The sequence below is a fragment of the Megalopta genalis genome, chromosome 5 (genome assembly GCF_051020955.1).
Source record: "Megalopta genalis isolate 19385.01 chromosome 5, iyMegGena1_principal, whole genome shotgun sequence".
NCBI classification, from domain to species: domain Eukaryota; kingdom Metazoa; phylum Arthropoda; class Insecta; order Hymenoptera; family Halictidae; genus Megalopta; species Megalopta genalis.
This window is the reverse complement of record NC_135017.1, coordinates 504,151-516,927: the sequence shown is the minus strand read 5'-3', so window position 1 is coordinate 516,927 and position 12,777 is coordinate 504,151.

Sequence of the window (12,777 nt, the reverse complement as noted above, 5' to 3'; positions counted from 1 at the left end):
CAACCGAATGCATACGTATATCGTTGCAAGGTTATAAGCCCCCGCCAGCGTGACTTATCAGTGCGATAAACTGGAACCGCGATCTTGTATTGAACTAAAAAGCTTGTAATATATTATCTGTTACCAGTCAATTTGAATGTAAAATTCATTTATTCCATTTTCTGATTCGAAGCAGTAGTTGGTACAAACCCACAGAGATATACCTTTACCGCTCGAGGTATATCTTTAATTTTTCTTGTAAAAAGTTACAGGGCAACTAAACCCCCAATCCCTATAGCGACGGTCCGCGTTGACATTACATTACATCGGCTAGTTCACGTTTCCCCCTTATCAAAACTCCAAAATCGCGTAACACCTCCATTCGACGTATATTCGACGAGCCTATACGTTTGACGGGGAGTGTGAAAAAACAGTTTATTGTATTTTTTCCATTGCATTGACACTTTACCGAATTCCTGGTTGGAAATTACAGAAAGTAATATTAAAATTTCATGGAATAAAATTTCTGATCCTGCTAGTCCTCCCATTCAGTCAGACATGTCAGTGCTTGAACCAGATTTGAGCTACACATAGTAAGTGTTATCACAAGAGAGCAATACACCCTAGCAATTGTGTTTTACACAATTTTTATTGAACTGCGAGGGAGAAGAAAGGAGGGACGAAAATGAAGAGACAGAAGTAGAAACGGAAAGACTTCAGGAAGAACCGTATGAGAACAATAAATTACGTATGGTTACATTGCCACATAGTGCAAGAGAATCACCTCACATGCAATACATGGTGAAGGCATTAAAATTGTATTTCTTGGGCAAGGAAAATTAAATAAGTAAGTACGTATTCATACAACGGTAAAAATTTGCAGCCGATTTGAATATGAATTATTTATAAATCAATATTTTTTACATTTGTATTTGTTATTAGGAAATAGAGGAAAATCATCACAGTAGGCCACGATACTACACAATTCCAAGGATGATAGGCCATAAAACATTCAATATAGAATATAAATTTTCACAATAAATATTAAATAAATAAATGTAATCGAAGTTATATTGTGTTTGATTTTATTTAAATCAGAAATATTTGTCCAAACTATATCATGTTTGGTCCCAATTTAATAAGAATACTATCAGCAATATGTTAAAAAAAAAACATTTTTAAAACGTTAAAATTAAAAAAATTATGTCATTGAATTATGACCTGCTTCCGGGAATTTGATAAATTAGAATCGGAAATTAAATTGGAATTAAATTGGAATATATAAATTACAGGGTCGTAGCAATATCACAGTGCAAATCTCAGAATACTAAAATTCGGCAATTCCCGGAGAAATTACCGTAGAGGTTCCCGTTTCCCCTCTTTTTTTTTTAATCGAGTTAATTCTTTTTTTATTATTTGTGGGGTAGAAACTAATGGCCACGTGTGTCAGTATCGTGCGGCCACGTTCTCCATTGATGTAAAGCTTTCATTTCCGCTTTCGTCATTTCCTTCTTCTTTCACGTTCTTGGCTTTTTCTTCCGTCATGTTCCTAGTATCTTTTTGTATTTCTGTTCTTTTAGTTGTATTGCTCCTGTGTTGGCTTTCATTTTCCTTCTTTTTTCTTTACTCTTTTCTTCCTTTTGTGTTCTCCTATTAGCGCATTGTCTAATTTATTTCCTTAGCTTATTGTCCATCTCTCTTGCTTGTTTCTCCAATCACCTTTCCCAAATTATTTCTCCTTTTTCTTTCCGTATTACTTCTTATATGTTCATCCTTGTTCTTTCCATACCTTCCAGTCTTTGTGTTACCGCATTTTTGATTTTTTCTTTTCTATCTTGACTGGGTAGACTATTTTGTGTTCTATTTTTATTGTGTGATGATTTGTTGCTTCCACAATCCGATGAGAGGGCCAATGGTTCCTCTGATTTATTTTTATTTCTGTTTCATCCTCATCCCAACGGCTTCTGGTAGTTGTGTTCCCTTTCTGTAATCTCTTTCTTTTGGCTTTCCCGTATTATATTATTATATTATATTTAGGGTGAAGGGTTTTTATGTAACTCATAACTATAGGTCTTTCTTGGATTTTTTTTTGTTTGTTTTTTATTTCTTCCATTTTGTTTATCCAGGTTCTATTGCCCTTCCTGTTCTCAATTTCTGTTTTGTGACTTTGTTCTTTTATCTTCTTTATCAATATATTCTTGTTTATACTTATAATTTACTATAATTTCTTTTTTAGTTTTTCCATGATGTCATGCTCTTTTACGGTTCTCAATATTTCTTCTTCTTCTCAATATTTTATCTTTTGTCTTCCCTTTGCCTATTCTTCCTACTTCAACTTGTACTTCTTTCTCTTCTTCTTGTATATTTTTTCAGTGCGGATTCAATCTATATTGTACTCTTCTTTCCCTTTCTCCTACTCTATTGACATTCTCTATGCTCTTTTCGTCTTTCTCTGTTTTCTATTTTCTTTCCATGACTCTTCTTCTTTGTTTGTATTCCATGACATCGTCTGTCTAGTTAGTCTTTTCCACTTTGATCGTCTTTTTTTCTGTGATCCTAATTTTGGGAATTTATCTTTATCCAACCTGCCTTCTAGATCCAACTCGTTAGTGGCCATTTTTCTTGACTCTATAACGGACTTGTATTTATAGGCCACTATTTTGTTGATCGTATACTCTATCTGGTAGATAACGCTGGGCTTATGACCGTATCTTAGGCATTTGTAGCATATATTGATGTCTTTATTGTATATGGCTTTACATCTAATGCGAATAATCCTTGGCAAATAAGTAGTTTTTTTGGGAGTAAATATCTCTCGACCTTTATTAAGAGTTTGTCCATGTTTTTCCCACACGTATTCCTCCTGTCTCTTAATCCTTTTCGCAAGTCTTTCAACCGCGAAGTTCCTTTGGCCAGGTTTCACGTCATCCACCAGCTAAGAGATGAGCCCATTCCAATCCACAATTTTCTGTTTATTATCTCCCCTCGTAGTCTCGGTCCCTTCCTGTTTTATCTTTTTGTCTTTGTTCGTTTCAACTTCTACTATTGTTTCCGCGGCTAAAGTTTCTTCTTCTTCTATATTTGTACTAGTATCGTTAGTCGTTAAGGGCCTCTCTCCCCTTGCATATTCTTGTTATTACTTCTTCTCCCTCTTGAGGTTCCTCCTCCAATCTCATCCTTTTGTTTGTCTTCCTGTTCGTTCTATTGGCCCTTCCATTATTTCCTATAGTTGCACGTCTCCCTGTTCTGTGTTCTAGCTCTGATTGGTCTTCGACCATTCTTTCCGCAGATCGGTTCAGTACTAGCATACCTCTGGGTTTCATTCTCTCCCGGAAGGGACTACCATGCTCGGTCTGTTCGGCTTCTACCGGCTGCTTCATGCGTTTACTTTTTTCATGATAGTGAGCTTAGGGAATATCCCTAACCTCATATACCCAAGTTTAATCGATTCAACATAGTTTCTACATTTTTAATCACAATTAAACCCCACTCGTTACAAATCCAATCACGCGTTACCCGTGTTCTACCGGATGTGCTATCGTACCATAGCATTTTCTACAGAGTCGGTAATTCAGACCCTGAAACCAGAAAAAAGCATGGCATGCAATGTCTGTACGGATCATAAGTTTGTGAATATACTAATACACAAAAAATGAAAATATTCCGGAAGGAAGTTTATATCAAAAAGATATAATTTATTTATTAAATGTATGTATATTCATGAAGAATAGACAACAAGAAAAGACGAATTGTCTTATATATTAATTGTATTCGAAACTTTTGCAATAGAAAGTAAAGCAGGACTGAATTGTTATATTAAAAGTTAAAAAAATATAAAGAAATAAACTTGCGAGCGTAAAATGTGTTTCAAATAATTAATGATTATATTATAGTCGTTTAATTTTTCATTCGGAAATATTTATGGGCAAAGGGTTACCATTCACATTCCATTTGTAGCAGATGGTTAGCTTTATAAGCTTGTAGAGAGCGTCACTTGACTGTTCTATCTTCTTTAAAAGTTGGCTTATCTTTTCTTCCATTTTTCTCGGAATAAACATAAAGAAGGATATCAATAGCTTTTAGCTAGTTAGTAAATTCATTCTCCAATAATTTTTGCATTACTGTAAAAATTTCGTTACAAATTTATTTTACCATTAAGCTCATATTTATGCGCGTATCATTATGTTTATTTAAATGTAACACCTTCCTGCATTACAAATTTATTTTAAATATATTTTTATATATTGTTTTATATGTTTTATAGCTCAAAATATTTTTAAATTACAGCCTTCATTATTCTTGACTTTAAATATTTATATTTATACGAGTTTACTCAAGCAAAAAATATTATACAATTAAATATGCCGTATTTTATAATTAAAGATACCTAAAAGCTTCTCCCCGCGCGCGTGACTGACATATTAATTTAAATACTTTCCATAAAGTTAGTTATTTTTACTAGTTTTTGTTCTGGCATTCTTTCCGAAGTATTTATCTCAATTTCAGAAAGTTGTCTTTTATATACGTAATTTGAGGAAATTAATGTAATCGCATACAATTAGTAGTATTGGGAGTAATAGAAATTTGGGGGTTTCCAGACAGATTTGTAAATAATTTTGGGATTTATTATTTACAATTTTCGTGTAAATGTCAATAATTACGGCGCTCCTTTTGGACAAAGTCGCGAATTATATCATTATTTATTGAACCGATGAAAAATCAGATCGACAAATATAAATTTTTCTTGGAATAATTCAAAGAAAAATAATAAAATATGAAACGTACGGAGTTTCGTTCAGTCACGCCACTAATATTCAAGGTCCTTATTGATTCCGGGTGATCATGTTGGGCGCGACGAGATCGCCACAGATGATTTTGTTTTATCGAGAAATGATTCGTCGCTCACGGAACTATCTCGAATTCGCATCTCGACAGCAGAACTCGATTCGATCGCATTACGCGCCACTATTTTTATCATCGGCGATCTTGACATCGACACAGATCGGATCCGTTATGGTCGCGCTTTGTTTTTCAAAGAATTTTCACGTTTTTGATAGAAATATTATTCATCATTCTGAGTTGCGTCGTTTTTAACACTAGCATTCAGTGTAAAATAATAATGCTTATAATTATTATTAATTATTCATGTATTAACTTTCAATTATGTCATTCGCACAGTAAGTGCAATTTGTTATAATTATTAAACAATAAGTGGTAGGACAAAAATTTTGTGTGAAATGTCACTGCGATAAACAGATCTTTCCATCTTCAATTTTTCAAGCTCGTATTTCATTAGTTGCCTCGAGGACATTTCAAGAAGATACGTCATTTTAGACATAGATTTAGTTGCTTCAAGATCATTTCAAGGACTTGAATTTGTTCCTTTTTGTAATTTCACAAGTTAAATATGTATTCATAAGGAAACTTTATGAATGAATTTCATAACACGAATAACAAAATAAAAAAATAGGCATTCCATTAAAAAAAAATGAATTTAAATGAGACTTCAATAAAACAAACAAAAGTCTGTTTTAAATATTTTAGTATTTCGTTACATTTTACATTACTGATCATTTTCCTGAAATTGTCGCTTGTAAATTGTAATAAAATAATCTGGTTGCTGATAACCTAAAGGATGAAACAACCTTAAATAAATTAATAAAACCAAAATAACCAATTAAGTTGCTGGCAACTGAATATTAAATATAAAAATTAGGATATTCCTGAAATATTTACATCTTGTTATCTTTTCCAAAATACCAATTTCGTTTACAGTAAAATTTAATGTAGTATTTGTTCATTTAATCTTCTATTATATACAGGGTGGGACAAAAACTACGTACGTCTTGAATATTTGCATTATTTGTAATATTATTAAGAAGCTTGCGTGATACAAATAGGATCATATTTTAATTATTAGAACCTAATGCGGACATTTGTTGTGTAGATGAGTATATTTAGGGTAAATTCGGGTGAGTCCAATTACTTTTTGAACAAAGTATCGTATTGCGACCAACAAATAAGCTTGGCCTCATTGTCAAAGGTTAAAATTGTTGAAGTGGATTAACTTAAGATTGATGAAGTATATTGACCCGGAGTATAAATATCGTTATTCCATTATACATTTTCTAACAATTAAATGAAATTTCTACCTACTTATTAAGCATCTGAAATAATGCATTTTGAACCGTCATTTTCAATGTGGTTATTTAAAAATGAATATAACACCGTGCCATTTGAGATAACGGCAATTTCAAATAATTGATTATTACGTTATCTTTTTTATTTTTATCTTTTTATTTTTTATTTTTATAACAACATATCACGCACAGGACAAATCTACTTTTATTTTTTGAACTTGTTATATTTGAGCCGTTTATTTTGAAAGTGGTATAAGACACTTTGTTTTTAAGTCGATATATTTAAGGGTTTGCGTTTTAACACGTTTAAAAATATGGATGCTAACTTTCAAGAAGATTTACTTATATTTGTTATCTCAGGATACTGATATTTTTCTTAGTATAAATAATTGCGTATTTTACTGAAGTGATGTTTTGGAAGGACAGTGATTTACTAAAATTGTTGAATTAATTACACATATATGTGCCGTTTATTTTGAAAGTGGCATAAGTCACTTTTCTTTCAATTGTAATTAGTGTTACCATTAACACGATTTTTTTGAAAAAGTGACTCATGCCACTTTCAAAATAAACGGCTCATATAGTAATAATTTATACCATGAATATATTTAATATAAAGGTTTGATTGAAGTATTTCCTTTTTTAATATTCATAAAATACAAAAATAATTAGTACATTTTGAAACATAAGTATAAGTAATTTATATGATAATACATCAGTTCAATTTAATTTTCGTCATCAATAGGAGTGATTAAGTCCTCGGAAATCGTGTTTTGTTTCAAATTTTTAAAATAACTGTGGTATATTGGGGGTATATAATTAAGCAAGTCCATCATGTCTTTGTATTTTGTTGAAGAAACAGGACGAGATCCAGCGTATAACGGATCCATTTCTATTTGTGAATAACGCCTAGGTCTTCCTCTTTTTGGTGACAAATCCAAAGTTAGAAATTCATCTTTTTCATCTATAGGGAATATCATGGTAAAATCGTATCCATTGAATTTTTAGCCAATTAACTTCGTTTTGGAAAAAATAAAATTTAAAAAATTAAAAAACTAAAATTAAAATTCTATAAAATAAAATTTTTTTCGTTTTTAACTTATAAAAATAAGTCCAGTGATCACAACTTTTTTAAAAATACTGAAAATAATTCAAAACAATACTTCACACACACTTATCACACGTTTCTATTTCTTTTACACTAAGCCCCGCAATTAATTTCCTGAGTACAGCGACTTGATTGCAAATTTAAAAAAAATGAAAAGATACCGTTCAATTGTAATTAGTGTTACCATTAACTCGATTTTTTTGAAAAAGTGACTTATGCCACTTTCAAAATAAACGGCTCATTTCAAGGTAAACGTAGATTAATACTGGCCGAACAACTAGCAAATGCGTTATCGTTGAGCACCACAGTTACTGTGACGTCTGTTCTAAGTTAGTAGTCCGAGAAAAGTTGAAATATATATAGTTCAAGTGTAGTTGTTCACAATAACTGTGCTATGCAATATACTAGCTAATTATGATACTGCACATTTTATGCATTTATGATAAAAAAGCAAGAGTTAAAAAGCAATGAGAGAACGAAGAATTCGTTCGATCATTCATTTCAAACTGAAAACTTTTCAAAACATTAGCTATTTATTAGACTGCAGTTTTTATGCAGTTATTATGGAAATCAGGAGATGGAATTATAAAAACTAGAACAATTAAAAGGGTAACAGAATATGAACGTATTATTTTCAATTTATTAAAACTGTCAAGTGAAGATAGAAATTTGAACGTTGATTGTTGTAAACTAATTTCTATCTTCGTGTAAAGATCGCACAAACTTACAAAACACCTTTCACGATATTATCTAACTATTAGATTGTCTATTTCAGGACTCGGAATTAACCAGCACGCAACATTCAGGTCGCGAGGGCTACGCCTTCTGACTCCCATCGCGCCCATCTACGCCTTCCGTCTCCCACCACTGTGGTCGCCTCTTTCAGCACGGATCACCTCATTTTATTTAGGCAATAATCGGGCGATCATTTCATTTATTTAGGCGATTATCAGGAAGCAAGACGTGCGACGGAACTCGGAAAGCGTAGCCGTCGCGGTCATCATGTTGCGTGCAGGTTAATTCCGAGCCCTGGTTTTATGCGTTCATGATAAAAAGCGAGAGTTAACATTTCTCCAAGTCGAGTAATTGAAACGGTATCAGGAAATAAACATATTCTTTCCAACTAAACAGACGTATTAAACAAAAGGAAAGTAATTTGACTCTTGATTCTTGCAATTGCTGCAATAAATGCAAATTTTAGGATAATCAAAATTTCAGATATATCGTCAGTTGGACTTCTAGAACGTGCTCGATCTTCGAAACAAACATTTCCTTTAGGAAATCGATTAAACATATTGCTGTCTGATTGATAGACGGATCGGCTGTCTCGCGCCAGCTGATCTCGCCTCTCATTGGTCACTCGTTTTCCTGAATAACTCGTAAACAAAGCCGCGGATAGCATTTTCGCTAAGGAAAAAGTTGCTTCAAATGATCCCAGTACCCCCCTCCCCCCATTTCCGGATTGTAAGACATTTTTGAGACATCTTGTATACCTAAATGTGTTTGTTGAATGGTTAAGTTTTTCGACTACGATATGCTCCGCTGGGGTTCGAATCCCATTGGAGAGAATTTCTTTTCCATAAATCATACTTTATTTTTCCAATTTCATATTACATATTTTATTCGCGTGATTTTAAAAATATTGTTTTAATGTTTTAGAAATATTTTGTTTTATATTTGAAAAATATATATTTAAGTCAAAATGCACACAAAAATAGTTTAGTATACATCCATTTATACTAGAATTTTATGATGCGACAATTACTATCGTTAAGAAAAAGCGGACTTCTTAGAAGCATCTCAGATGGCTAGGCACTTCCCTAATCTTGGTAACTCGAATTTAATCTTCCTTCTAATGTTTATCAAATAATTCACGAAAAGTGAAGATATTACAGTGGAGACACCCTTATCCGAATATTTATTTTGACAATAGTCCGGTGTTCAAATGTTCTATTATCTAATTATTGCATTATTTAGATACATTGTAGCTTAATAGAAAAGTTGGATGAAATTTTTTGATAATAGAATGTTTCGGTATCAGGATATTATAAAAATAAATTTTCGGATAAGGGTTCAGTAATTATATAGTACTTCTGCAAGTATTATTCCGTCTTCGATCCGAAGTACTTCAGACCGGTAAGAATTGGTGTGGGGGCCAATCTAGTATTCGAAATGGATTTCGGTACTAGTTTAGCGACATTCCAGCAAAGCTACTCCACTTTCAATAGATGATAAAGCAGCAATTTGATACGGTCGTAGTGAGTCACGAAATCGATCCATCGACGTGCAGTTTTCATCGTCGTTGACTGGCACATCGCGTCCACTTTCTCCAGCAGTATCTTCGTGCGATAAAATAATTTATCGTTTCATTCGCACGAAATTGAAACCAATCCTGACAAATATCACCTCGCGGGCACCAATTCCATCGGTTTGAATATTTCGCGCAAGCGAATCTTCGAACAATATACAGTGGACCACAAAAGTGTTCGCACACCTTCTGAAACGTAATGACATTTTTAAAACTCAACTAAATGACTTGAGTTTTTTTTAAATGACAGAGGGACTAGTATACTAGACGATGAATAAAATGCCTTGTTATAAACTCAGATAAAAAGTTAAAAAACGAGACTTTCCAAATTATTTTTGTTATATTACTTATGGATACGATGATTTTTTAAATGACGCATTTTCGATTAACTAGCAATTAACAGATACTATTTATTATATAAACAAAGTTTCTTTAGTGAAAGTATTATTATGCATTATTATGCTGTAAATTCGAGTGAATTTTAGATTCAACACACATGTTCCGAAAATATTAACTAAATTTAGTTGTATTTACTTAATACTTTACCAAAGTATTCGTACTCTAAATTTTTCATTTTCAGCTCTTAATATAATAAGTAATTTTCAAATATTTCATTGTTTCAAATTTTCATTTCATTTCAATTCATTGTTCAACTGTCCACTTAATAATTATTGTGAAATGTTTAGATATCTATTTAATAGTTTTCTTAACTGTTCATATGTATGTCCTGTTAACAATTTTTATTAACTTCCTAAATATCCACTTAACAGTTTTCTCCATTGTTTAAATATCATTTAACAGATTTCTTTACTGTTTAAATATCTATTTAACAATTTTTCGTAACTATTTAACATAACAATTAAACTTGACTATTCGCATAACAATTTTTGTTAATTGTTTCAGTAGCGCCACTTAACAGATTTCGTTAACTATTTGAATATCCACATAACAGTTTTCTTTACTGCTTAAATATTCAGTTAATAGCTTTCTTGCTTGTTTAAACTGTTTAAACATCCGTACGTTCCTAATTCACCATTTGAACAGTTTAAAACGATTTTCAAAATAATTTTTAAGGATAAATTGAAATAATCGTCAACGAAAAATATACCAACAAAAAGTTAGTTATACCAACAAATATACCAACAAAAGTTCTCTGCATGCTCGAATAAAATTCATAGAAATTCGTGCCAATTGAAGCGGGACATAAATCGAGCGGATAATTAATTTTCTGTTTGTTCCGTCGTACAACATAATTTCGCGTGGTGTCGAGCAGCTCTTTCTGAGCCGTCCTAATTGCCTCCGAAATTCCTTGTTCTCCGTTTCTTTTCAATTTTGTTAAATACCTTCTCGCTTTTGGCCGCGTTGTTTTCCAATATATATATATGTAGCTGCACGGGCGTTGGCACCTCCGCGATCGCATGGCAAAAGTTCTCGTGCCCTGGGCGACGTTGCAGGAACATGAGTTTTCCCTTGCAGAGTCAGTGAGGTCGTGCAGGTACAGTGAGTGGGCCGCTGTCCGTGTTTTTGGTTCACGCGGTTGTAAAGCAAGACTACCCTTAAACCTAAACATAAGATAAGAACTTCTAAACACTCCCCTAAAAACTCTGTACATAAGCCAGCCGAACCCGAATAAACCGGTCATTCTGCCGGAACCTCTCTGCGTGCCAACTTCATTCTCCCGAAACCTTTTCGTAGCGTATGCGTACTTTACTTAAAGTTCGGCGTAAGGACTAATTCACAGAATATCACGATCGTGTACTCTTCAGTATAGTAATAAGCAGTCAGTGAAAGCTTAGAGTTCCGCGTTAGCTCATTTTTACGTGTCGCGTCCCGTGACACGGTCGCCGATCAATAATTTAAAAGGTATCGGTACGTGCGACCGATCTAAATATGTAGTTACGGCGAGGCTAATGCTTGCCCTCGCTCATAAGCTATTCGCGGAACACGTTGGAAACTTGTTCGGCGAAGAATCTGTTGCGGGCAGCTTGATTGCGTCGATTATTCTCGTGCTGATTGTTTTTTATTTTTTTTTTTTCTAGCAAAGTTCGGAGGTATATTATTTGAAATGAAGTAATGAATAATCATTTGGAAGAATTCATTGTTCCAAATAAAATAAAAAATAATCATTTGAAGGAATGCATTGCTCCAATAAATTAACAAATAATCGTTCGAAAGAAACCATTGTTTCAAATAAATTAACAAATAGTATTTTGAAAGAAGTCATTGTTTCAAATAAATTAACAAACAATCATTTGAAAGAATTTATTGTTCCAAATAAAATAATATAATCGAATATAGCTATAATATTCAAACATAATGATATAGTTCATATGGAAGGGAACCAATCAAATTATACATAACATAATGGTATAAACACAATGTGTGATATATTATAATATATTCTTGAAAATATTTGATTGTGATGTATATTGATTTGATTTTGTGTAGTATACACAATGATATTAATTAAATAGTGATAGTTATTACTTTGTACAGTATAACGCAACATTTATTGAAATTTTTATTTAGTTTTGAAACTAATAAAATTCGAATAATAATTAGAATTTATTTGTAATCAACTTTGGCGGTGGTGAATGTGACCGTGTTAATCAGTAAGGCTATCCTAGCGGGCCCTTGCCTTAGACGTTGGGATGTCGGTAGGAAGGACGAAGTCTGTATATATACAAATTGGTGCGGCAGTCGGGACCACAAGGTGGCTGGCTGTATGGCAAAGCCAAATTGCCCGCTCTGTGCGGGTGTAGGCAAGCCAGCCGGCCACCGCCTCGGTAGCCGGGCGTGCCCTGCCAGCGCGAGACGCGGCAGAGGTAGCAGGGGGAGAAAGACCACGGTGGCTAAGGCGGCGGCCACCGTGGCAAATAAACCGAAGGAGGCACCAAGAGGTGCCACCGTCGCGCCCGCGGGGGCGGATGGGGCCAAAGAGACCCCAGACGCCACCGCTCCCGCGGCGGCAATGGATGTGGAGGCCTGCCCATAATGGAGCCCAAGGGCCCTATAATACAGGCCAACCTGAACCGCTCGGCCAGGGCACAGGACTTTCTTGTTCTATTCATGGCCGAGCGGGGTGCCGGGTTGGCCGTAGCGGCGGAGCCGTACAGGATTCCCGACCATCCACGTTGGATGGGGGACTCGGGCGGCTCCGCCGCTATAATATGGGCAGGCCGGCCGGGGTCCCCGGCGTCCTCGGTTATCGAGCGCGACCGGGGATACCTGGCCGTTGACTG